Source organism: Lissotriton helveticus, chromosome 3_1 (assembly GCF_964261635.1).
Source record: "Lissotriton helveticus chromosome 3_1, aLisHel1.1, whole genome shotgun sequence".
Taxonomy (NCBI): domain Eukaryota; kingdom Metazoa; phylum Chordata; class Amphibia; order Caudata; family Salamandridae; genus Lissotriton; species Lissotriton helveticus.
In genome coordinates, this window is record NC_136061.1 from 1,740,261,405 (window position 1) to 1,740,288,554 (window position 27,150).

Genomic DNA, 27,150 nt, shown 5'->3' on the forward strand with positions numbered 1-27,150 from the left:
AGGCACTGCTCTGCGCATCATCGTTTGCTCAGTGGCTGGGATATAACTTGCTCAATCTGTAGTCAGCATAGCCTTCCCCTTAATACTACAATATTCTCAACTACAAGCTACTACTATCATTCCTCTGTCTCGCTCGTCATACTCCTCTCCCTACCTCCCCTCACTACCCCTGCCAACTCCCTCTCCCCCTACTACTGTGCCCCCTCCAATACCCTCTCTCCTCTCCCTCCTACCCTGGTCCTGCCTATGTTATTCACTGTTACACTTATTAATACACAGCACATTATCAGTTCTATGACTTTGTGCCGCACTTATTGTTCACCTGTGAATTGCATCTATATCTTTGGTAGCCGTACAATATAGGAATTTACTAAATAAATACTAAATGGGTATTTCCTTTTCCATGCGCCACCTACACTGGGTGAAGCCGGAAATCAGCCTTATACCCCTTTCAAACCTATAGTAACATTCTTGGAAGATGCCGGCTATGAAGAGCTGATTCCGGTACATGAATATATTGATTAGATATGTTGGGGCAGATTTACAAGCCCCATGTGAAACTTTTACGCTGCAGTTGCGTCTTTCTTGTGAACTAGCTGTGGCGTAACAAATGTGGCCAATTTACAATGTGACGCATCTAGGGAGATGGGTCACGTTGTAAAGCCCTGCGTCACATTATACCTGCATCAGGTATAAGGTATGCGGGGTGGGCGTTCCCACGCAAGAAAGCCTAGTAAAAGTGATGTAGTGAAATCTACAAGAGTTCACTGCATCACTTCTACGACGCCACTGCGTCAGAACCTTACGCCTGCTTGAAGTAGGTTTAAGGAGTGACGCAGTGTACTGGGAATAGGCCTGAAAATGCATTTCTGGAGTTGCGTCATGCTTGCGACACGACTTCAGAAATGCATGAGTTTTGCCCCAACAGATTTTCTGACGCATCTGTCAATACTTGCGCCATGGTGCACCGTATTGTAAATACAGCGCATCCATGCTGCGCCAGAGTTTCTCAGGGTGGTGCAGGGAAAGTGACACATCTCTACAGATGTGTTTAATTAACAAGGGAACCCAATTGTAATGTTCAAGAACCTTGGGTAGTAGTACCCAAATAATTCCCCCCTGCACAACACCCTATTTTTATACATTCTCCCCATACACCAAACGGAATAAAGCTGCAGTTTATGAAGTATGGGGATCACTTTTTAAACAACTCACTTAACTTGAGCACCTTTCACTCACCACTCATTACTGATCACTACTGTAATAACCAGTGGTTCCCTCCAGGTGGAGGAAGCATGCAAAAAAGGGGGAACAGCCTTTACAACGCGGGCATTACCACGTGCTACCATTACTACGCTGCTTTTACAACGCAAGCCGTTTCAACGACTTGCGCTGGAGGGCGCTGTTGGCCAAGGAATAGTTTAATTTTCTATTCCAACACCTTCCCTACTGTCAACGTGGGCTGGAGTTGGAATAGAAAATTAAACTATTCCACTATCCAGCCCTTACAGCGCAAGTCGTTGTAACGACTTGCGTTGTAAAAAACAGCGTTGTAATGGCACACATGGTAATAGCCCACGTTGTAGTGACATACATCCCAAAAAAGAGGCCCAATGATGATGCTGCCATGTATCTGATACAGGCGGAGAATCAAGATAAAATGCCACACGACCTGTCTACGTGAATGAGGGTTTTTTAAGTACTGACAGGTAGAACACAGTGGACCCTCGTTGCAGGTACAAGTGATCCATTTCCCATTGATTTTGATTTTCTCAATTACCTCATTGCTTGCCCCCTGCTATTACGCTTGGCTAAAATTCCCTCAGTCATGTAATTCTACGTCCTGAAGATTATCCCAATATTGTTTCTAAGGGATCGAAACATCGTCGACCTGATATGCACCATAAACGCAATTGAATTAATTATTGATGTGTGAAGGTGCCTCTACATATTGTTTGCTTGTTGCATTTTTTTATACAAGGTACAAGCATTTTTTGCCCTGCCTGCGCCTTTTTCTGAATTTGTGAATTTCTGTTCATTTGTGTCTTTGTCATGTATGTGTTGCGTTGGACGCAGGATTGTGTCCCACTTTATTCTTATGTTTTATGTGATTTGATACATTATTAAACTTTCTATCCGGCTGGACAGCTTTAATATAGCACTGAATTCAGGCATATATTCATTGTTTTCTGTGTGAATCTCCCCTGTCAGAGACTATTTTGTAATTGTATCACATCACTTTCTTGTAAATTTTCCCCTATGTACTTACAAGAGATGTGTTTTCTTCTTAATAGTGAAAGACAATATGTGATCTCTGGAAATGTGCTGCTTCTCTTTCATTGCAGATTCTTTCTTTTCCTCTTCCACTTTAACAAATCTCATTTAAATTCTTCATAACCTTGGGATTTTTAACTTGTAAGAATGTAATATTTGTACACTCTGTTCTTGTTTCACACAGTGAGCCACATTATTGTAAAGTTCCTTCCCAGATTGTCTTTGTTTCGTCTTATTGTTTTTTCTTCTACCTTTTGTGATTTTGTAAAGTAATGCAAATATGGACGGAGAAACAGAAAGTGGAATATTCAGTGAAAGAATATGTTAAAGTTTTTATTAAGAAAAGTTTGCGAGAGCATGTCCTCACCAAAAACCAGAACTTTAGAAAACAAAGAACACATTTCTTGTTCCTGTATCAGCACTCTTGAGCTATTGATCATCCACCTACTGAGCTGAGACGAAGACACGTGGGAGGAGAGACGCATATTTTCCAGCAATCCTAAAGTGTTCAATTAAAAAAGAGCAGAACTGCCTACACAGGAACACTGTTGTGTACGATTTCTTCCAGTTTATTCACCATCAAAGCACGTGGGAAGTGCAATACTGAGGGCGCCTCCATATTTGTATATACGTTTAGGTGAAAGAGTTGCTGTAAATCATAAATTAAAAGGTCGAATTCAGAGAGTACTGTCTCAGCAGATACGGGGTCAGATTGTGCCAAAGACGCACTTCCTTCCCAGCAGATCTTGGGTTACATTTTGTACAGGACGGCTTGTGTCCCTGTAGATGCCGGAAAAGAGTGTCATTTAAACTGACTCGGATTGAGAGAGAACAACCAGGGGAGAGCAGAGGAGGATGGGCAATGGTAGAGAGTCATCCAGAGTCAAAGGTACAGAGAGAGACCGCAGGCAGAGACAGACAACTAGCGATAGATGGATGGATGAATGGAGTTATCTCAGGGTGGGTGTGTCCTCTCCCATTCTTTCTTTCTCTTCCCCTTCTCTTTTTTTGTGTGTCTCTATTGCACCCTGTCTAGATCTGTCTTTCTATTTCTCTCTATCCTTCTCTCTATTTTCTATCTGTCTCTCTTTGACTGTCCCTGAATTTCCCATCTCTGTTTCCTCATATCTCGCTCTCTCATTCTGTCTCTCCTTGTCTTCTTCTTTCTATTCCTTTTCCTGTTTTCCTCTCATGATCTCTATCGCTCCCTCGTACTTTCTCCATCTGTCTCTCTGTTCTTTCTCCCTGACTTTTTCTGTTTCAATCAGTTTATCTCCCTCATTCTGTCTCTCCATCTCTCTCTCTCGCTGCCTCTATTTCTATATCTACATTGTTTCTGTCTGTCTTTCTCTGCCTATCTCTGACTTTTCTGCCTGTCTTTGTTTATTCTTTCGGTCTCTATCTTTCAGGGGTGGCTCCTCGACATGGGTGGGGGATCGTCGCCCCACTGCTTTCTCGCACTGCAAGAAGCATAAGAATGGTTTTGTTGGGGGCGGCTCGGGGAGGAGTAGCTAGCCCAATGTTATGGGTGCTGACTGTTTGGTCGGCCCCAGGGCCGACCAAACCAGTCATGACCACTCTCCTGTTTTCTCCATGTAGGCTGCATGCAGCCTGCATGGAGAAAACAGCCTCCCCATAGATGCCGGTACGGACGATGTCCTAGCCAATCAAAATGCTGCCATTCCAGCTTTGTAATTGGCTTAGGGGGGAGAGGGAGGCTGCCAGCTTCTGCTTCCTGTGAACAGAGAGAGAGCAGGAGACGCAACGCAGGACCAGAAGCGAAGGTAAGTTTTATATATTTTTTTATTTTATTAAATGAATCCCCCCTCCCCGCAAGTCATGCCGGCCGCTACTGTTATCTTTCCCTTTCTCTCTGTGTCTTTCAGTTCTCTTCCTTTCTTTGACTTCTTTGACTCTCTGGTCTTTCATTCTCTCTGTTTCTCCATCTCAATTTGTCTCTCCCTGTCTTTCTTTGCCTGTTCCCCTCTGCCTCTCCTTCTCTACTCTCTCTCTCCCTTTCAATGTCTGTTCATGTCCTTCTCTTTAAGTGTCTCTCTATATGCGTCTCATTACCTTTCGCTGTTTCTAGATGTCTTTCTGTCTCTCCCTATCTCGCTTCGGCATCTCTCTGTCTCTCTCCCCAGCACTCTCTGCCTTTGTCTGTCTTCTGATCATTCTCTGCCTCTCCTTGTCACTTTCTCACTGTACCTCTCGCTTTCTGAGTCTGTGCCAGTCGTTCTCTCTCTTGTTCCATGTCTCTCTCTCTCTTTTGTCTCCCTAGCTGTATCCCTCCTTAATAGTCACTCTCTGTATTTCTCCCTAACTTTCACAGATTTTGTATTTCTCTCTGTCTTTCTTTCTCTTGCTGTTTCTCTCCTTCCCAATCGTTCTCTGTCTCGTCCTGCTTCTCACCCACTATGTGCCGGTCTCTCTGCATGAGACATTCTTAATGTCTGGGACGAACTCGGTGCTCGTAGATGTATTTTTTTTGCCTTGGATGAAAACTGAAACGTTTCGGCCATCAAATGCTGAAAATAGTCTGGGCGATAGAACTCCAAGGGTTATTAAGCTCACTGCTTTATTTTTTTTGTTATAAGCAAAATGAAAATCTTTGGGTGTGAAATGCTGTGAATAGCCTTGGCCTTTGTTAACGATGAGTGGTGTGTCAAGCGATCGTCCGGATCTGCGGGGGCAGGAGTATTTAATGGGTACTTTCTTTCTCCACATACCCGAAGACCGAAGATACTACAAAGCGAAAACATTCTCAAAGTTATCAAAAGTACTTTCTTTTTTTGTGGCTCTCTCAAGAAGCGGTGCATCACCATGGACCAGAGGCGCAACTAGAGGTAAATGTTGGCGGGGTGGGCGCGGCTAAGCAAAAATTTCGTGGGGAGGGGTGGCTAATTCTTCCAGCAATAGTCAGAGTGGAGATGCAAGGGTTCTAGAAGTGGAGAAAAACAACAAAGCCTCATTAACAAGCGAATGGTCTTTAAAAGACCTGTGAAGTACAGGGCTGCCACATACGACGGGGTGGGGGGTTAGTGGGGGGTGAAGCCCTTTGAGCCCAATGGGTGTTGCAAGCTTACCATGGACCAAATGTAGTAAGCCATTTTGCAGTCACGAATTCCGCGATTCCCAAAATCACAGGTTATTTGACTGGGAAATTGTGTTGGGCCATGTGCTTAACCACCTTTCAAGCCAGAAAAGGCCTGTTTGACTAATTGACTCTCAAAATGTTTTTTGCGAATCTCTATGTGTTGTAATGAGAAGGAAGTGTCAATAATGCATCCCTCCCATGTTTGATTCGCATTGGTGTATATATCAATAATTTGCGACCACCAACACCTGAAAAGGGGCGGTAACTGGTTTGCAAAGAGAAACTACCCCCATTGGACAGGTTCCCTGGGAGCCTCAAGAGTAGATGATTCTCTCCCTAAATGCGTTTCCAAGCAGGAAAGATATTTTTAAAGGTGTACCTGCACATTAACGAACACAGGGCTGCTTTTAAAAATGTTTCCCTTTTAAGAAAAAAATGCAAATAGGGAAGCCTGTCTCCCTTTTCAGCCCACTCTCCCTGCATTTGCAGTCATTCCCTTGTGGTTGATAATTCCGGCCTACCTAATTAATATTCATTAGGCAGGTAGTTTTGCCACCCTCTGTGAATGTACAGAGGTCACATCACAAATTTCATATTCATTTGCAAACCAATTGGTGTACAAATTACGCATTCCTGTGTTTTTTTTAATGGGTCTTAGTGTATTGGACCCTATGATCACAAACTGTATTTTTATAAAATTCTGCTTTTCATCCGCTTTCTCCCCCGCGGAGCTGATGACTGTGGCCGCAGTATTGCGTTCACCGGTGACTGAGCAGTTCACTGATTTTGGTACTCTACCGCTCTATTACTAACCCTCCTTTGACTGCTGAAAGGTCAACCTTAAAAAACATTTCTTCAAATTTCCGTGGACAGAACAATCGGCGTGGGTTTTTTGACAAATTATTAACACTCAACTTGCAAAATTGGATCTCCCGCGGCTGGGGCAATCATCTCGGCGTCAGCCGCGCGGTGGCGGGCACTTCATAATCTGTTCCTTCTGGCACGAGCGCCGGTCTTTGCTGATTTGCCCAGAATGATATCTCCGGGCCGCTTACTCTCACGTTAATGGAGCTTTGCGCTGGGCACTGACTTCCCGTAGCATCCTGTCTGCCCATTAGCATTCGAGCAGAGCCGAGCTGCGCCGCTGAAGCCGCGCTCTCTGCAGACTCGGCCTACGCTCGCCCCAGGAAAGCTCTTCGGAACAAGCCATGTCTGTGTGAGATGAAATAAATACAGAAAAAATGGCAGGTCTCACCATTCATTATAGGGCTCTTTGATCGGAGTGAACCAGACAATAATAGTAGTACCTAAGGGTGATAAGAGTGAAATTTCACCAAATTATTGGCGCTTTGGGGAGCAAGGCTCACGTCGGGGCCTTTTAGTTGCTGCAAAGTGCTTTGTCCTGCTGATCCCCTGCCTCCGATATCCTGCCTAGACATTTATGAATGATTTTCAAAATCGAAACTTTCCAGAGAGTGCTTCATTTTTTTCTGATTGGTATTTTTCCCGTACAACTTTATCCTCTTGTAGTTCGGAAGTTCACGGGCCCTTACTGAAGTATTTATTCATGATTTGTGTAGAATTATATGTGGTTGCTTCATTGCTTAGTTCCCACCAATTAATGGTGGCACAGTCAGTCAGTTTCTTGTGTTCTACCATCTAGTCTTATAGGCTGGCTGAAGATGGTCAGTAGAATTGACAAAATAGGTTCTTATTATGCTGTGAAAGGGGAACCCTCACGACCTTCCCCTTTGGAGCTATCATCCTACCCATTTGAAACCCTCGTCTAGTGCCAATGTTAAGTTTTGTGGGCCCTAATCTGTTTGACTAAATTCAGCACCTCCATTTGGATCTCTCACGTTGTGCATTTTGTTGTTTCACTTAGCGTTTATGGTTGCTGGGAACCTGAGCTGGGCCACAGCACCCAGTCGCCTGAGCTCTAGTAAATGCTTCCCCAGCCCCCACCAGCAGTCCTGAGTGGAATTTGCAATGCCTAATCTGATGCAGAAAGAGGGATCACCTGCCTTCAGATCCTTTGATTTTAAGGTGGCTGACACATGGGCTCTAGGAGGGAACATGGCGGCTAGCAGCAGTTGCCAGTCAGGAGCTCAAGTGTCGGTGCAACGATACAGACCCCCCCAGGATATAGCGGCATGGATTAGAAAATTTAGCCGCACAAAAATGGAAATTTAGCGGCACAAATATGGAAATTTAGCCGCAATTTTGGGGCATTTTATTTGGCCACTTTTCCTACAACAAACACAGATATCTTTGTTTTTTGAGTTATTTTACCCCTTCGCTGTGGCCGCAATTCCGCTGCAGCGCTATGGGGGTGGGGGGCCGCGCGGCGCTCCCATGCTTGTGACGGAACCGCTCTGTCACGAGCTCGGGTGCGCTGTGCTGATGACGGAGCGGTTCCGTCACGGCCCTGCCCGCTCAGCAGAAAGTCCAGCGCAGGGGAGGAATCTGCGCCGCGCAGGCGCGCCGAGCGGGCCGTGACGGAACCGCTCCGTCATCAGCACAGCGCGTCCGTGGCTGGTGACGGAGCGGTTCCGTCACCAGCATGGGAGGGGTTAACAACATGAAGCTATGTATATTTGGTTTATTTACAATGTAGACACTTTATTTGGCCTAGACACAGCTGTAGCTAATAAGACTCATGTTTGGGGGGTGGCTTAGCGCCCGAGACGGAGGGAGGTTCCGGGGTAGAGCTCCGTCCACACCGGAGATTCTTGGCGGTTCCAACCCTCCTTGACGACAATGCTCCGCAGCGGACGACACCGGAACACTTCGTGCTCCTTTTAAGCTGCATACCGCCTCCAGACTCTCTCGACCTTGCCCAGCAGCTCCCGTTTTCTCCCGGTCGCGGCTCTGCTTTAGCCGCGACCGCCATTTTGTCTTTTCGGACGGCGCTCGTCTGAGGAGCGAGTCTGCGACGACTGCAGCCTCTTGACACCGGCGCATTACTGGAAATGCCACAATTATACAGGAAATGAGGATAACCTACTATAATCTTCACAGGTGACTTTATTTTATTTTTGGAATCGTTTTTTTTTCTTTTTTTACTCGGACTGTTGCCTCCTCCTCAGCTCTGGCAGCCATTTTAGGTTTCCTACTACATCGGCTTGTTTACTGCTTCTAATACAACCTGGTTTTCCTCATTCTCAATGTACTAATTTCCCAATTTTATCAGGCTCTTGTTGGATTTTATATTGGCTCCTCCTCTTACTGACTTTGCTGTGTCTTCCTAGCACCTATAGTGCTCATTGGCTCATACTTTACTGGTGACCCTTTTTATCTGTGTTTTCATGGCGGAGTGCCCTGGTAAAACATCCAAACGAAATTTTATTAAGAATTCAAAACTTTTTACTGCATTGGCTCATTTAGAAGCTTCTGCAGACTCCTCCATTTGTGAACCATCTTTCACCATGGATGTTCCTCCTCAGCCAGGGTCAAAAACTACTCCCAAGAGGTTGAAACATAATCCACCGTCTCCCCCAAAGTCACCATCAGCCATTTCCATGGAGTTACTCCTTGAGGAAATAAGAGCACTACGTCCCTTTATGGAGGAGACAAATTCCAAGCTGCAAACACTGACTGACAATTGGTCCTTAATGGATACCAGGGTCTCCAAGGTGGAAAAAACTGTCTCATCCCTCCAGGAAGCTGCCACCAAGGCGGTCCACATGGATACGCAAATCTCGTCACTCCAGAAGCAGGTGGAGGACCTTGAAAATAGGAATAGGCGCAATAACCTGCGCCTCTACGGCCTGAAGGAAGGTTGCGAGGGGAATGACGCCATTGCCTTCTTTAGATCCTTCTTACCCAAGCTTTTGCGTCTTCCTGAGGGCACCTCTCTCAATATTCAACGAGCACATAGGCTTGGTCGAGCTCCTTCCACTATCTCCCCTGCGACAAAGCCTAGAGGTGTAATAATGTATTTTCTTGAATATACAGATTTGCTGAAGGTTCTTCTAGCGGCTAAAGCTATACCTCATCTTAAATGGTCGGATTCCACCTTATTCTTTGCCCAGGATTACGCCAAAGCTACCGCCTCACGTCGCAAAGCATTTCTTGATATGAGAGCGGAACTGCGTTCCATTGGAGCCAGATATGGACTTTTTCATCCATGCTTATTCAAAGTCACTCATAACAACAAGACTATGACTTTTGAGGATCCTCTTCGACTTCGAAGTTTTCTGAATTCCTGCGGAACTGCTGATATGGAATTTTCTGGTCCCTCCTCTTCATTTCCACCTTGACTTTCGTTACTTATATTTTCTGATTACCTTGATACTCATGGTTCCTAGTTTTCTACATACTGTTATGTTCTTATTTCCACAGGTTCCTCAGCTGTTGCATAACCTTCGCGCTCATCGCCTGTGCCGGTTCATTTCCTGTTCTTCAAATGTTTCATCTTGTTTTTTTACCTGAAATTTTGTCGTTCGCCTGTTTCTAATATTATTGTTTTCCATATCTTTCACAGATTACTTCCCTGTGTTCCGTCACATCTCTCCGGTTGGACGTCTTGTGGCCCTGTTTACCTGTCCTCCGTTGGTTGGCCTTCCCTCCCTCCTCTCATCTCCAATTTTTCCCCTTTGTGTCCTGCCCTTTGAACGTATTCACTTCCCATCATCCTTTGTAAGTACCGCCTTGTATTTTCCTCTTCCATTGTTGACATGCTCCCTATTGTTTTGCATGTTCTCGTGTTGAATTTTACTTGGTTATTGTTGGATCTTTTGGTATTACTCTTTCTTAGGTTGCTCCTGTTCTTCTTTTTGATTTTACTATCTCATTCTCTTACTGCTATTCAGCTCCTTCTCTCTTTTTCTAGTTTTCTTCTGCAATTTTCTTCTACATCATCTTTACTCCCCTCTTTCTTAAACTCTTACTTACTTTCATGTAATATTCTACGATTTCCTCCATTTTCTCTTGTCTTTTCAATTCATACTACATGCTCTTCTTCTTGCCCTGTGCATATCCTCTTCTTTTTACTCCAATGCTTCTCATCTCTATTGCCTTTTTATACTGAATTCTTCCTATCTTTTATTTTCACGGCACTTTTACTTATATGGCATTATATTGTCCCTCACGTTCTTTCTCTGTCTTCTCTTACCATTTTACATTGTTCACCTTTTCGACTTACTTTGCATCCCTTCTCTTGTCATCTCTTCAAAGTATTTCTTCCCTGTCTCCTATGGTTTTTTTCCTCTGATGCTTTTTCTCTTGCCCAGATTGCTATTATCTTCTTACCACGACTTCCTTATTATCTCACAACGTTTTTCTCCTTCAGGATCTTCCCTCACTCTGTTCTATCTGTTCTTTTCTTTTTCGAGCATTCTTATTTTTTTCTCTCTTATCTCTACTCTCTCGATTTCTATGAGGCTTTCTTATATTTCCTGTTTATACTCTCCCTTTTTAATTGTTCTTGATGTCAGTACGCATTGTTTCTTGGAACGTTAAAGGTTTAAATTCGCCTATCAAGAGGCAAAAGATCCTTTCCCATTTAGCTAAATTGAATGTAGATGTCGCCTTTCTGCAAGAAACCCATCTATCTGATACTGAGGCTGCTAAGCTCCAAAGAGGTTGGGTGGGAAGGGTTTTTTCAGCTCCTGGTGATGGAAAAAGAAATGGTGTTGTTTTGTTAATTCGAAAGTCTTTTTCTCATTCTGTATTGCACTCCGAATCTGATCCAGACGGCAGATGGTTATATGTTAAACTTTCCTCTAAAGGTGTCCCTTTTTCCTTGCTCAATGTATATGCCCCCACAGGTGAGAATCCTATTTTCTGGAGTGCGTTTGCCTCTCGTATCACTGAATGTATTGATGAAAACTTCATTTTAGCAGGCGATTGCAACTTACCATTGGATCCCTTTTTGGACAGGCACTCCAAATCTTTTTATGTCCCTAATAAATCCCACAAGCTCTTCACGCACGCCATTTCTCAACATAAATTGATTGACGCCTGGCGACTATGCAACCCAACCAGTAAAGAATATACATTCTACTCCCCGGCTCATCACTCCCAGTCACGTATTGACTATATCTTTCTCTCTCACCATTTATCCCAATCCCTCACCCAAGCTGAGATTGGCCCCATTGTATTCTCTGATCATGCCCCAGTTCTAATTAACATTGACATTCTACCCAAATCCACCGGTCCCAAAAGATGGTGTTTCAACAATGCCCTCCTTCTTGATCCCAAATTTACTGCCTCCTTTATTGAGTTTACAACCGTATTTTTTGTCATTAATGACACTCCCTCCTTAGCCACTCACACTATCTGGGACGCTTATAAAGCTGCAGCCAGAGACTTTATCCTTAGACATGTTGCCACAAAGCGTAAACTTGCCCGTAAACGTACCAGTGATCTTTTATCTCAGATCTAGGCTTTAGAACACGCCTTTTATACCTCTCACACCCAGGAAAGTTTAACAGCTCTTGTTAATGCGAAAATGAACTATAACAAACAGTCTACTGATGATGCATCATTGTACGTATTGAAATCCATCTCGAAATTTTATGGTGGGAAGAATAAGGCGGGGAAAGTTCTTGCTAACTATTTGAAAGTTAAACAAAACAAATTGCATATTGAGTCTGTTTTTGATGCTAATTCAGTTCTGCAACATAAAGATGCGGATATTCTGGAGGAATTTTCTCGCTTCTATTCTACACTTTACTCCTCTGGCACTCAACCCTCTGATCACTCTCTCTCCACCTTCTTTACAAGCATTCAACCTCCTCCCAACTTTCCTGTTGACCTAGCCTCCCTTGAAATTCCCCTTACCATTCGTGAACTACATACGGCACTTCACTCCCTTAAGAAAGACAAAGCTCCCGGCCCAGATGGCTTTACTGTCGAATTTTATCAATATTTTGCCACTCTTTTGTTGCCCAAACTACTTCACCTTCTGGATTCTTTCAAAATCAGTGGTGCTTCCTCTGGCACTTTTTCAGATGCTTATATTTGTATTATACCAAAGGAGGGGAAGGACAGTCAACACTGTAAGAATTACAGACCGATATCACTTGTCAACATCGATTACAAGATATATGCCAAATCTTTAGCCATCAGATTGGATTCTTTTCTCCCAGAACTCCTTGGCCCTGAACAATCAGGATTTGTTAAGGGTCGTTTCATTTCAGAAAACACCAGACTCCTTTTTAATGTTTTGTCTAAGTCATCACGCTTTAGTAATTCCCTAGCCGCAATAGCCCTAGATGCCGAGAAGGCATTCGACAGAGTAGAATGGTCATTCCTTTTCTCCACATTAAAATGGTTTGGATTTGGCCCTAATTTTATTTCTCTCATCTCCTTTCTCTATGCAAATCCTAGAGCAGCGGTCTGTGCCAATGGTCTGATCTCCTCATTTTTCAGCCTTGGTAGAGGCGTAAGGCAAGGTTGCCCTCTCTCCCCCTTTCTCTTTAACCTTGCTCTAAACATTTTTTATCTAAATTACGTCAAAACCCAAACATTCATGGCTTCCCTCTTTCTCACTCGCAAATCAAATTAGCTGCATATGCAGACAACATTTTACTCTTCATTTCGAACCCATCGGTATCCATCCCAGCTTTCCTCGCTGAAGTCAACGTGTACTCCCATCTTTCTGGTTATAAACTGAACAACGATAAGTGCGAAATTTTACCCCTCACCAAGTTCACCTTTAAGCCTGATTTTGCGGCATCTAACTTCAAATGGAGTCCGTCCCATATAAAATACCTCGGTTTGCATATTACTCCTTCTATCTCGGATACTATCTCATTATGCCTTACTAAATGTACTCAGAAGTTATCTGACCTCACCTCCAGGTGGCATCCCTTATATCTCTCCTGGTGGGGCCGCCTTGATACCATTAAGATGATGCTCTCCCCAATTGTCCTTTATACCATTTCTAAAATTCCTGTTTCCATCCCTGCCAAATTTTTTGCTAAAATCAATACCACCTTATCCTCCTTTTTATGGTCTGGAAAGAAACCGCGCATGTCTCTATCAAGACTACGTCTCCCCAAATCGGAGGGTGGGGTTAATTTCCCAAATTTTCCCGCTTATCATAAGGCCTTCCTCCTGAAACAGGCAGCTATCTGGCTTAAAGATCCTACTGAACCTCTTCCCCTTTGGGCTGAACTTGAACGCCTTTCTCTTTCTCCCTTCTCCTTTGCCGAGTATCTTTCCTTTTCCCGCAAACCCCAATTCTTGTCCACTCCAATTCACAAATACACTGCGAAACTACTTTTAGCCTCTGCTCCACCTCCTCCCTCCTCAATCACTGAACTTCTCACCACCACGATTTGGTATAATAATAGCATTCTTATCAAACTAAAACCTTTCTACTGGAAAACTTGGAGGCAACGAGGTTTAATCTGGGTTTCCCAACTTTTTACTGGTTCCGTCTTCACACCCTTTCCTGTTCTAAGTCGGATCTTCTCTCTCCCTTCTTCCACAAGTACATCTTACTCAAGACTGCAGTTATGTCTGTCTATGACTCCCTCTCTCATTCTTCTTCACCTGCGATTTCTACTACTCCGATTTCTTCTCTACACTCCCAACTGCGTTCCAACTCTTCAGCGTCTTCCATTTATCATTCCTTCCACAACCCTCCATCACCTCGGCCTAAAACCACGGTGGAGGAGCAGTGGGAATCTGAACTCGCCGTATCTTGGTCCACCTCTTTATGGGATAAACTTTGGACCAAGCTTCGCAAGTCCTCCAGAGCGGCCTCTCTCACACAAACACTTTTCTTCCTTTACAATCGACTCCTTTACACGCCATCTCTCCTTCACAAAAGATTCCCTGCAACTCCGGACCTTTGCTGGTCTTGCTCCGCCCCCAATGCCACGCTTTTTCATATGCTTTTCCTATGTCCTCTCACGCACGCATTTTGGACTAAAGTATGGGATCAAATCAATTCTATCTTCCAGACTTCTATCCCCTTCTCTATCACTGACATTTTCCTTGGCTCACTTTCCCCTTCCTGGACCGAAGTTGACACAAATGTTCATATTATTGATTTGTTATTAGCTGTTGCGTTTCAACAGATTACTGTGAACTGGAAACATTCTGAGGGTATTACTCTCAGAGCTTGGTGGTTCAATGTATGTTATAATCACAGACTGGACACTGCATTTGTTTATCCGATTACCCTGGCCCCGAAAAGACATGCGTTGTGGCTTCCTGTCACCCTTTATCTGGATGTTTGTGCCAAACGCTCCTCTCCCTTACCCCCATTTCAGCAAGAGGTTTCGAAACCCCCCTGAATTACCTTTTGTTCCTTCTTTTTCTCTAGTATTTAATTTCCCGCATATATTTACATTGTTTCCCATGTTACAAAGCCTCTTCGAGTGTATACTTCACACTACCAGCCTCATTTACTTTTATTTTCCTTTTTCTTTTTCTCCCCCTGCATTCTTTATCTTATGATATTTATTGTGATACCCTAGTTTATTATCCTTATTGCTGATGTTGTATTTCATTTCGCTCTTTGTAATACCAATTTTGTTTCCCCTAAATAAAATTCTACTTGAACTTCATAAGACTCATGTTTAAATAAAAAAAAATCGTAATAGAAATAAATACATATATACCCAAAGAGTGACTTTCAGGCCGTCTCCATCTAGTGATCTTTTCAAATGTCATTCACGTTTCGGCCCCGCCCACCTATAGAATATGGCCTGAGACACTGCCCTTTCAACCATTGCCTAGCTGCGTTATCAGTGATGGCATTTTGCTCCAGCACATGTCTATATCTGCCTAGAAAGTAGTCCGCATAGCAGAGGAGCCGCCACTGTAATTGGTATCACTTACTACAACAGCATTTGTTTCATGACGTGGGAAGGCATTTCATCATCTATACTGGAAAAATGTTTTATGATATCACTACTGTTTGGGGTTCATCATTTTAGACTGATGTAATCTGCTTGCTCTCTGATCTTTTAAGCGCTAAATGAGAAGCAGAGTTGTTGTACGAGCAACATGATTTGGCTAGCACTGCTGCATTTTGCGCATGATTGTTAAAGGTGAGGGAAAACACAATATTTTGTAAAGTAACCAACATCTTTGAAGACTAGAGGGTCTGGCCAATGCTCATCACCCATGAGACCCGGCCCACCCAAAGCCCTGACAATATCAGCAAACTGCAGGTCCTCCAAATTCTTCAGCTTGATTTCTGCTAAAGATTCCCAAATTCTGCTCAGTGTGTCTGGCTATAAAAAACCTGCACTGGCTTCACATTAAGCAAAGAATCACCTTTAAGGTGTTATGTCTAGTTTATAAGGCACTACATTATCTCAGCTCTGATTTCTGAATCATAGCTTTAAATGGTATCTCCCTGCCACAGAAATCTTTGCTCTGGAAATCTATAATTAGCGGTACTGCCAAGATTTAAACGAATAAGGTGAGGTGGCAAGAGCGCTACTTTGCAGAGCTGGCAATGCAGCACGCGCAAGGTAAATAGTTGTAAATATTTATTTACTTACCTTACTCCTGTTCCGTTGTATGTCCGAGTCCACAAACCCCTCACTCTGCCCCTCCCCCTCCTCACCACCCCGCAGCACTCCCTCTGCGACCCGCCACTGGTCATTTCTGTTTTGCTGTGGCAAATTTTTGTGTATCATACACTGTACATGTATGGTGTAACACGTAAAATGCAAGGTTTGATTTTTCAGCTATAAGAAAACATTGACTAATGCAAAAAAAAATATATAGCAAAAATGCACACACTAGTTGGTCACAGAGCGCTGTAAATTAAGCGTTCAGTGTGTTATCTGAATATAATAATTTTGTCAGAGTCAACTCAGCCTTTCTTCCCAGATCGAACAATATTGTATAAAATAATATATTATTATTATTATAGTCGTCTCCCAATAAAAACTAACGTGAGTAAAGCAACCTAAAATTACCTTCTACACAGAAGCAGAGCTTTCAGTCAACTGGCTAATAAAATCATAGATTTTACGAAGGGCATTCCTTGTAATTCAATAGTAGAACGTTCCCACTACAAAAAGCATATTATTTGAAATGTTCAAAGCCCCCAAGACTGTTTTAAATGCCTTTGATGGAGCGGCAGGTGAAACTAGATCGTTTCATGACATTAACGGAAAATAAAATGCATTATAGTCTTTTTTAATTTTACCTGCAGGACTCCTATGCTACGCCCACCCTCTTCCTCTCTCACCAAAGTCACAAAATGGTATATAAAATGGAACTGATTTATATTGTTTTCCCACTATGAAGAATTCATCGAAGCCTTTTTGTTCTGTTAAACTTTTAAAGCTTTCAGCAATAGAAGGAAAGGTTTTTAACACAAGAAACCTCTCCTCCCTGGGCCTATAAATATTTTAAACACTTTGTAGTTTTGCAGAGAGGAAAAAGTGCAACATTATGAACAGTGTGCCCTGAAGCAGTTTATTGTGGCATTGTTTCCAAAATGAGGAAAACGCTTTTCCTAGAGAAAGCGAAGACATTTAAGTGCCGATTTCGCGGGTACTTTTGTTAAAATGCCACGATTTTTATAAAAGTGCTGCGAAATCGGCACTTTTGCAAAAATCGCGGCATTTTAACAAAAGTGCCGATTTCGTGGCAAACCACGAAATCGCGAAATCCTGGAGCGTCTGGATAATGTGGATGAATATGGCTTACTTGTTGGCAGAGCGAGGGGCTGCATCGATCTGTAGAGGCCCAACTAATGCTAGAGATTGGTGTTCGGAGGAGTGGGTGACCCTTGATTCCGTATTGAGTTGCAGTCTGGGAAGAGGCGGCATTGGGGCTCCAGAGAGATCTGCGGGCTGCAGTGAGATTTCGCCTCTGGGTACCTTGAGCTGTGTCAGCACCAGTCCATGGCTGCAAGTGGTGCCTTGGTTTGCTGAATAAGGGAAATGAGAGGAGAGTGCTAGTGGCGGAGTTATCAATCCGGGGAATCTATTGAGGAGGTGTGCTGTGAGAGGTTGCAAGGCGAAAGCCTCAGTGTCACCCCTAATGAAACAGAAGATGCTAGGAACTAGGAGGTTGGTAAAATCCAGCGTGGGGGGCAGTGTACTGGGAAGGGAGAGGAGCAGGCATTTACTAAGGACAGGTAAATCAGTGCTGGATGGTTTCGAGGATCCAGCGGATAGTGTAAAACATTTGGATGCAGATGATGTGGTAGCTCTGATAAACCCCCTTCGACCACTGGCAACAACCCTTATAACACAAATACCAGAACACACACTGGCAAATTTGCAAAGTCAGATTTGTCCCCCTCTCTACACCTCCCTAGAAAAAAAGCAGAGTTAGGGCAAATAAAATAGCTGTGAGGACAACACACGCGCAGACTCTTAACACTAATAAGAGAACACTCCCTCCCTGAGGTCTATTTTTATGGTTCAGTCCATTAATGAGATCCCTAAGGTTCCTCCCGCCTCAAAAATTTTCTCAGATGTCAGGCTACAGACAGAGTGAAATATGGCAACAAGAGGGGATGGCAGAGACTATCAAAGGGTTACCTATATATAGCAAACAGGTTTTAGGTCTTAGTGGAAGGGGACCCAGTAATATCTGATAACTCGGAAGAATCTCTAGGAGCACAAGGTGACAAAAGTGGTGCAATAGGAACTTCAATGGAGCAGGCTTGTGTTGAGTCTATTTTAATTAGGTTAATGGAAGAGGTACAAAATAAGTTTGCTATCTCTGAAAAGAAGCAGGTCTTCATTCAGGGGGTAAGTAAGGTGCTAGAAGGAATGATGAACATGATGATGCTGTGGATGGACACAATGGAGGCCTCGTTCATTCAATTTAGGTGCAAAGTTAAGGCCAATTTTGAGAATATTCATGTTTTGTAAACTTGTTAAAGGGAGATCCGAGAGAAACTGGAAACCTTAGAACATAATGAATATCCCTGAAGGGGCAGAGGGAGCAAATCTATGAGGATTTATGGTTGGATTAATCCAAAAAACAATACCTTCCGTTGATTTGTAAGGAGGTAGAGGCAGACATACAGAGAATTCACCAAGATCTGTTTAAGCTGAACCTAAATAGGAAGAAAGAAATGAAGATTTTGATTATTTTTAAGACTTATTCCCTTAAATTAGTGATTCTCTTGTGATCTTAGAAATATGTCCATATTATCAAGAGACATTTAATAAAATTAAGAAAGCTATTAGTGACACTACTCCATTAAAGAGCTGTAATCCCAGCCTTAGAGGTGTAATTACAATGGAGACTGTAAGAAATTACATTACTGGATGGAGGGGGTGTTTGGAGGGGGTGAAACCCTACCAAGCATCAACCACAATCCTTGTCAGGGTGCAGTCACAAGCAAGCCCTAAATTAACCTGTGCTCAACCCTTGGTTAGCTTGAACATAGCGGTCAGGCTTAACTTAGAAGCAATGTGTAAGATATTTGTGCAACACTTCAAACAGTAATAATGAGAAATAACAATACAAGAAGGATCCCACACCAAATTAGAAGAATATAGTACATTTTAAATAATAAAATAAGACCAGAATGACAAAAGTCCAATCAGTAGAATCAGAGATATGAAATTTTTAAGATTTAGGGTAAAATAGTGTCAAAAACCACAAAGTGCCAACTGTGGATATCTGGTCACGCTAAGCCAAAGCAAAGTCACGAGTTCAGACCGACCGTGTTGAAGCACAGAGGTGATGTATCGGTTCTGCTCGGGGTTGTGCCATGCAGCAGAGGAGATGCTTTGATTCTGCTTGATCCACACATGGGCTTGTAAGGCACCTTCAGACCCACTTTCAAGGACCCAGGACTGGGGTGGCACCACTTGGCAGGGTAGGACTCACATTTGCCTGGTCCAGGTGCAGGTTGCAAGAGACTAGCCCTTGGGGTCACTCTAGTGGTCCTGGGTACAAGTTGCAGGTCGAGTCCTTCTCACCTAGGCAAGGGGCTGCAGGTCAGCACAGCAGGCAGAAGTCATTCAGGGCTGCATTCCAGCAGAGTGGCAGTCCTTTCAGCAGCACATAAGTCCTTCGTCCTCACAGGTTCTTCCACAGTTCCAGAAGTGTACTGAAGAGTTAGTGTTTGAGGTCCTATATTATACCTGGTGCCATCTTTGAAGCAGGAGAAAAATCCATAGAATTGCATTTGAAATGCATAGCTTTGCTGCCTCGTCTGTCCTGACTCAGACTAACTGCAGGGGGTATGCAATCCTTTGTCTGAAGGCACAACACAGCCTATCCTGGCATAAGCAGGGAGTTGCAAAAAGGCCAATCAAGGAGAATTCAAAACTCAAATTGGTCTCAAATTATTTATCTGGGGTTTTCAGTGTAGCACAGAATTACTGAAGGGCACTGCACAAACCCAAGTCCAAATCCTCACAGCTGATTACCAATGTGTGAAATTTAGTTACTGTTTAAGGGAGGTGGGACCCTACTCAGGCTGCAACCACAATCCCTGTAAAGGTGAGGCACAAGCAACCCCAAATTAACCTGTGTTCGACCCTTATGTAGCTTGGCAAAGAGGAGTCAGGCCATGTCTAAAGTATTTATGTATTCAAACAGTAATAAAGGTAAAATGGAACACAATAAAAATCCTACACCAATGTAGAGTAATAGAGCAAAAAAAAAGTCAAGACCAAAATGTTAGCAATACAACCAGTAGAACCAGAGATATGCAATTTTTAAGATTTGAGTGAAAAAAATCCCCACGTGCCACTCACTGTTATTTAGTCATGCACGAGCAGGAGAAAGCCACATGTTTAGACCGACTACGATGGAGCACCAGTCGAATACTGGGACCAGGTTAGTCCTGCTGCAAAGTTACCTTTTCTGTCCAGTGCAATGGGTCACGTTTACGGTGGTAGGAGCTGTGAGGTGAAAGAAAGCGTTGCAAAATGTTGGTGCAATGCAATTACCAGGTCACTCATCACGGATGGTCATCGCTGTAGCACGAGGATCCTGCTGTCATTGCAGGTGGTCTTGCTGGAGCTTCACAATTGGGCTCCCTATGAGCTGTCAATGCTGTAGCAGGAAGAGTCAAGTTGACGCAACCTCACATTTGCAGGCCTGTGAACCACAAGGTTTTGGCACCGATGAGACAATTCATTGTCGCTAAGAGCTCAAAAGCTTCCATTCAGCTCCACTGAGGCCACACCAAGGATCTAGGACCTGAGGGGCACCACTTGGGGATCAGGGGCTTAAGCCAGCTGGATCAGATGGTTGGGCTAGTGTGATGGTCCTGTGCTTCTGAACAGGAGCCAAGCACACTAGACCTTGGAGTCACTCTAGTAGTCCTGGGTTCAGCTGTAGGTTCAATCCTTCTGAGTCTGGCAGGAGGACAGTAGTGTAGAAATCCAGCAAGGCACCAGCCCAACAAGGCAATAGTCCAACAGAGCAGCAGTCCAGCAGAGTGTCAGTCCATTCAGCAGCACAGAAGTCCTTCTTCTTGGCAGAGTCTCCACAGGTCAAGAAGTTACAGAAGAGTTGGTGTCTGAGGTCCAATATTTATACCAAGTGCCACCTTTGAAGTCGGAGTAGCTTCTAGAGGTCTCCCTTTGAAGTGGAGACATTTCCTGCTCCCCTGCCCTGGCTCCAGACTAACTACAGGGGATACGCATCCCTTTGTATGGAGGCAGGACAAAGCTTATTCAAGTGTAAGCAGGGCTGTGCCCAGCTCCACCCGCCCATCTTGCAAGTGATGGCCCATGTAGCACACCTAAGCCCTCACTTGTGTGTGGCTGTCTAGGAGAAACACACAAATCTAACTGCCAACTGAACCCAGCTATATGACCCAGAGACAGGCTGCAGGCACTAAATGGCTAAATTTCTACTTTCTAAAAGTGGCTTTTTCAAAATTGTAATTTAAACTCTGACTTTCCATAAGAGAGGATTTCTCATTACAATTCCAAAGACACCAAACATTACCTGTACCCATTTGGAAATTACATTACTTATTAAATGTAATAAGGTAACTCCAATGTCCTCCTATGGGAGAGGTAGGCCCTGCAGTAGTGAAAATTAGATCAGAGAAATCTGGAGGAGTAAGGCAAAATGTTTGGGGGAAAACCACCCTAAGGGTGACAGGTGTAACAGATAAAAGCAACACACGTTTATTGATGGTGTTGACCTAGAAAGAAAGTATGGAATGCAACTTGTTGTGTTTGCTTCCAGAGTTTAAAACAATATAGAAGAAAAGCATTATTTTGTCAATAACTAGACACTAATGTATTTGTAAGGACTGAGCCTTGTTCAACTGTTTGTTATGGGGCATATTAGAGCATGATATGATAAAAAGTCAACAGCTAATTTGTTAACACCCCTAGAGTGCCAAAGTGTCCATGAAGATGCAAGAGGGAAAACAGCCTTTCGGGTGCAGGCTTATACACAAGCGGAACAATGCTTGCCTTAACGACGCATATGCCTTAACCATGCATTTACGTGGTTAAGGCAGTCAGCACTCTAGATGCAGCGCGGATGGGTGGGGAGAGGAACAGGAAGGATCAAGAGAGGAAGGACCAGGACACAGCTTTGTAAGTAGGGCTGGGGCTGAGGATTGGGGGTGGGGGTAGGTGGAGTTGGGCTCGGGGTAGTTTTAATGGGGCTGGTGTTAGAGCTTAGGGTGGGCACCTGGGGTCAGGTAGTTTGAGGGCTAAGAGCGGGGGCGCTTTGGTCGGGGTATTTTTTGGGGCTGGGTTTTAGGGTTCATGGTATGGGATGCAGGTAGTTTTTAGGGCTGGGCTGGGTAGATTGCAGGGATGGGGCTGGGTTTTAGGACTCAGTGTGGGTGAGATGGAGTGAGATCTTTCCTAACCCTGGGCGTAGTTCGTGAAGTAGCGATACGCGAAGCTACGCAAAGTACACTTCGCACTACGCTAGCTACGCGTAGCACTATGCGAACTGCGTAGTACCCTGTTTGCGATGATTGCACAGTGCCGGATGCTTGTCCGCACTGTGCAATCATTGAAAACGGCATCTTGCACAGTGCGAGATGTCTTTTACTGCCGCTTGAGTAGATTTTTACTCGAACTGCAGCTTTCTCAATGCAGACTGGTAGTTTCTCATCGCGAGCGGTCGTGAGCATACACGACCACTCGCATTGAGAAACCTGACCTCCCCGCGCTGAGAAGCTCGCCGGGAGGTTTATTTTCCACGCATTCGATCGGCAACTTGATGTTGCTGAACACGAACGAGAAAAAAGCCTCGCCGGGATGTCATTTTGCTTGTTCGCGGTCACCAACTTGACGTTGAGGACCCCGAGCAAGCAAAAAATGACTGCTGCACTACGCTACGCGTGTTTGCACTGTGCTACATGCAATTCGTGTAGTGCGAAGAAACTCAAACTTCGCAAACTACGCGAGCGTAGCCTAGTGCTTTGCCCAGGGTTAATCTTTTCCACACATATTACTTTACCAATCATGCCTTTACAATGAAATTCGTTGTAAAGGTAGGCGTGGTCTTTTTTGAGACCGTATTGTTAAGGCATGCATGATTTAGCGAGTCGTTGTTCCAACATACAACCATGCAAGAGCAGGTACAAAGTGGAATATATGCCTGGTGTTAGGTTGTGATATATTTCTTGCCAAGAAGTGATTGAGTTTACTGAGTGGGAAGAAGAAGATTGGAGGAGTGAAGGGGGGCCGTAATTGAAGTGACTGAGGATGCAGTTTTACAGATGATGAGTTAAAGATGAGTTATGAAGGGGACATGGTCCTGTAGAGATTTACGGAATATGTGAAGGAAGGTTGACCAAGGAGGCTTTTTACATGGAAGGTCTAAGTATAGCACATTGACTATGGACAGGGTAATTGGAATTATGCGAGCCCAAAGCTGCAGCTTTTTCTCTATAATTATGGATTTGTGGCATTTGCCACATAATCCATCATATGCTGCATAATCTGCAGATTTTAACAAAAAAAACATTTGTTTCTAGCTCAAACTTATCAAAAGTTACTAAAAATGTGGCGAAGAGTGTTAGTATGCAGTAGAAGGTTTACTGGTCATCTTTCACTTGTTTTTTTCTGTATGTAGTACTTAAACTGGTACTAATCGGGTGAAATTGCCTAAACAGTATTATCATGAGTAAAAATCGCAAAATAATGAAGTAATAGTATCACAAATTGTGCCGTGTTATGCCTTTTCTTGTCGCATAATTTAGTCAACTCTGCCACATAATTTAGCTCTCCCCTGCCGTATAATTCCAGTGGCCCTGACAATGGGTGTAGTAGTGGGAATGTTGGAGTGGAAGGCCTGCTATTAGAACACCAGCAGGAAATTTGATTTTGAGTCCAGCCTAGAACTATGAGGAACTTAGGAGATAAGTCATCTGCCCCCTTCAGGTCAGCACTAATAACGATTGTCCTCTGGTCTACTTGAAATCCCATTGCAAATGTTCAGACCCAATAACGTGTGGCTTAATTGGGGCTGGTGGAAATACTTGTGACTTGAGACCAGGAAAACTTGCCATGGTCCCCTCTGACAAGATACAGGGAGATGAGAGGGGGTTGAGATGGTTCGAAATTGTGCCTGATTAAGGGTTTCTGGGTGCACTGTTAGCTTTGCTCACTGCCAGTCTCCCTGCTGTCTACTCATGTATACTGATCATCACTAATTCACTTCACTTCCAGCAGGGGTTTGAAAAGGGATTAAGGTGGTTGAACACATGATGGGGGAGAAGGTGGTACCGGTCAATAGTAGATTGTCTCACATCAGTTAGATGGATGATCCTCTTGGGGCTGATTTTTGTTATGGGAGCATATATGGGATGAACAGTGAAACGTCTTTTGTAATCTGGAATCTCCTGCATGCTAGGGCCAGCATTGCGTCTCCTTGTGCATTTTCATGTCGGAAGGGTCCGCTCTCGTTGGTACCTGGTAGAGAGAGCATCCACTTCTCAGTACCACTGATAATTAGACATCTCCAGTCAAGTCAGAAAAGGACCGGCCACCTAGGCGTACTTTCCCGATCGAAGGACCTCAAATAAAATGGACTGTGGAAAAGTGGAGATTAGTGATGATCAGTATACATGAGTAGACAGCAGGGAGACACTCCCAGTCTCCCTGCTGTCTACTCATGTATACTGATCATCATTAATTCACTTCACTTCCAGCAGGGGTTTGAAAAGGGATTAAGGTGGTTGCACACATGATGGGGGAGAAGGTGGTTTCGGTCAATAGTAGATTGGCTCACATCTGTTAGATGGATGATCCTCTTGGGGCTGATTTTTGTTATGGGAGCATATATGGGATGAACAGTGAAACGTCTTTTGTAATCTGGAATCTCCTGCATGCTAGGGCCAGCATTGCGTCTCTTTTTTGCATTTTCATGTTGGAAGGGTCCGCTCTCGTTGGTACCTGGTAGAGAGAGCATCCACTTCTCAGTACCACTGATAATTAGACATCTCCAGTCAAGTAAGAAAAGGACCGGCCACCTAGGCGTACTTTACCGATCAAAGGCCCTCAAATAAAATGGACTGTGGAAAAGTGGAGAGTTCGATAAGGAAAACAAGGCACAATTAACTTTTGCATAAAACAATGTTTTTTGCTGCAAAAAGAACATTGCGGTACAAAAGGGGGTGGTGATGGACGGAGCATCTGAACCAATCAGACACTCACACCCAGTCAACAGATCTGGGTTTAATCCATCACCGTTCTTTAGCCCACTCTTCCACCCCAGTTCAGACATGGCCATATGCAAATCAGTCTGACCCTGTGCCTCATGGGAACAGTCCAGCCCGAACTGCCAAGCCATGCCTTCCCTGGACCGGAAACAAGCTTCCTAGAACCGGTTTCTGGCATTACAGCCATCTTCAGCCAGGCTTGCTTGGGTGAACCTGATCAAAAGTATGGTAAAAGAGTTCAAAGTGATCAAATAGGGGCTCAGTTCAGAGCAGTGGTCTCTGCAACCCTTTTACCTACAAAGTACCTGGATTTCGTAGCAAAACCAACAAAATGTCGCAAAGGAGCTGTAGCGATGATTTTCCCCAAGCTGGGCCCGCCATGCGTTGAATCCTTGCCGCAAGGGAGGATGATGCGCTTGTCCAGTGGCGTGTGCGATCTTATTGCGATGAAAGAAAGTGCCGCTCCCCGAGGGAGCGACGATTCGGGTGCTATACGAGGAAAATGGCGGACGCACGGCGTCCGCGCTGTGATGATCTTGATGTGATGATCCGGGGTCAGCGAGCCTTCGAAAAGCCCGCAAACGTGCGATGCGATGATCTCTGGGGTTAGCGAGCACTTTGGGGCCCGCAAGCGTGCGATGCGATGATCTTTGGTTTGCGAGTGCTCGACGGCAGCAGCGCGTGGATTTTTCTTACGCTCTTCAGCTGCGGCGGCTCGCAAACGGCGTTAGCGACGATTTTCAGCTCTCTTTTCTCTGTAGTAGAAATAGAGGCCCTGGAACTCACAGGGGCCTCACCTGCAGATAGAAATCCTCACTGGGAGGAATCAGGAGACTGGTGGGGGAGTCAGATGGGCCTGTGACTCCAGCAGGAGGCTAGCTCTCTTCTAGCCCTTGGGTGATTGCTTAGCAAAAATAAGTCTCTCAAAACTCCTTTTCCCTCTTCCTCCAAGTCCAAGGGTAATTACTGCAGGCAAATCCAAGATACAGCAAACAAGTACAAGGACAGTCCTCTCCTGCAGATTCCTTCAGTAACACGGACAGAGGTTCCTCTTGACATCCAGGAGCAATACAAAAATCAGGGGTTTGGGCACAGATATTTATACCCCAAAAGTCTTTGTTCTCAAAAGTCTCTAGTCACTGAACCCAGCCAGAACCAGTTCTGCTCAGGCCTGGAGCACTTTGTTTACCAGGCTGCATCCTTCCTTTCAGAAAGAGGGGTTCTGCCATCAGACAAACAGTAGGAGGTGGAGCCAGCATTCACCTTGATGCCTTCGGGTTTTAGTTGCGCGGTATACATTTTATTTCATTCATTCATTCAGGCACAGCCCTATTCAGGACAAGGAGCTACCCCTCCCCAGTACTCAATGCAGATCTCTCTATTCAACCCAGGTCTGACCCAGCCTGTCTTGCCCCTCTAAACCCAGACAGCCAATACACAAAACAGCAGAGTACACTGGAGGCTTAGGCAAGAAAATACCTACTTTCTAAAAGGGGTATTTTCAAACACGGAATATTAAAACCAACTTCATTAAAAGATACATTTTATTATTCTGAGCTCAGGCATACTAAATTCGAATTTCTACCATGCTCCCTGAGTCAGATAGGACTATAAGATGTAATAGCCAGTCTGCCCAATCGAGCCTATGGAGAACAGGTAGCCTTGCAGCAGTGAAAACAAAATGGAGGAAGATTCACTACCAGGACATGCTACACATATCAAGCCATGTCCTACCTTATGCACACAATGCACCTACCACAGGGGTGACTGACATGAGGCTAAGGGAAGGGTCAGGGGCTGGGAAGTGTGGGCACTTCACAGCCAAGATGGCAGTTCTGGACTGCGCGCAGACACTGCAGTGGCAGGTCAGAGGTACACTTTACCAGCTACTTCTGTGGGTGGCGCAAACCAGTGCTGCAGGCCCACCAGCAGCATTTGGGCTCCACTGTGAAATTCAAGCATAAAGAGTAAATAAACATTATACAATGCAGTATTAAACATAGGATGTACAAACCCACTAGTGATCTGGCAACGCCCGCCGGATCCCGGATTTTGTCGGATCAATGATACCTATAATGGTTGAATGCAATCAGCCTCGAGCTGCAGTAATCCCTGCAAAAGCATGTGAAAAGGGAAACGTAAGCAAAGCAATCAACAGTTTGTCAGTGAAACTCAAAATAGCAAACCATGACGAAAGGTGACAACGTCCTTCTAGCTGGCAGAGAAG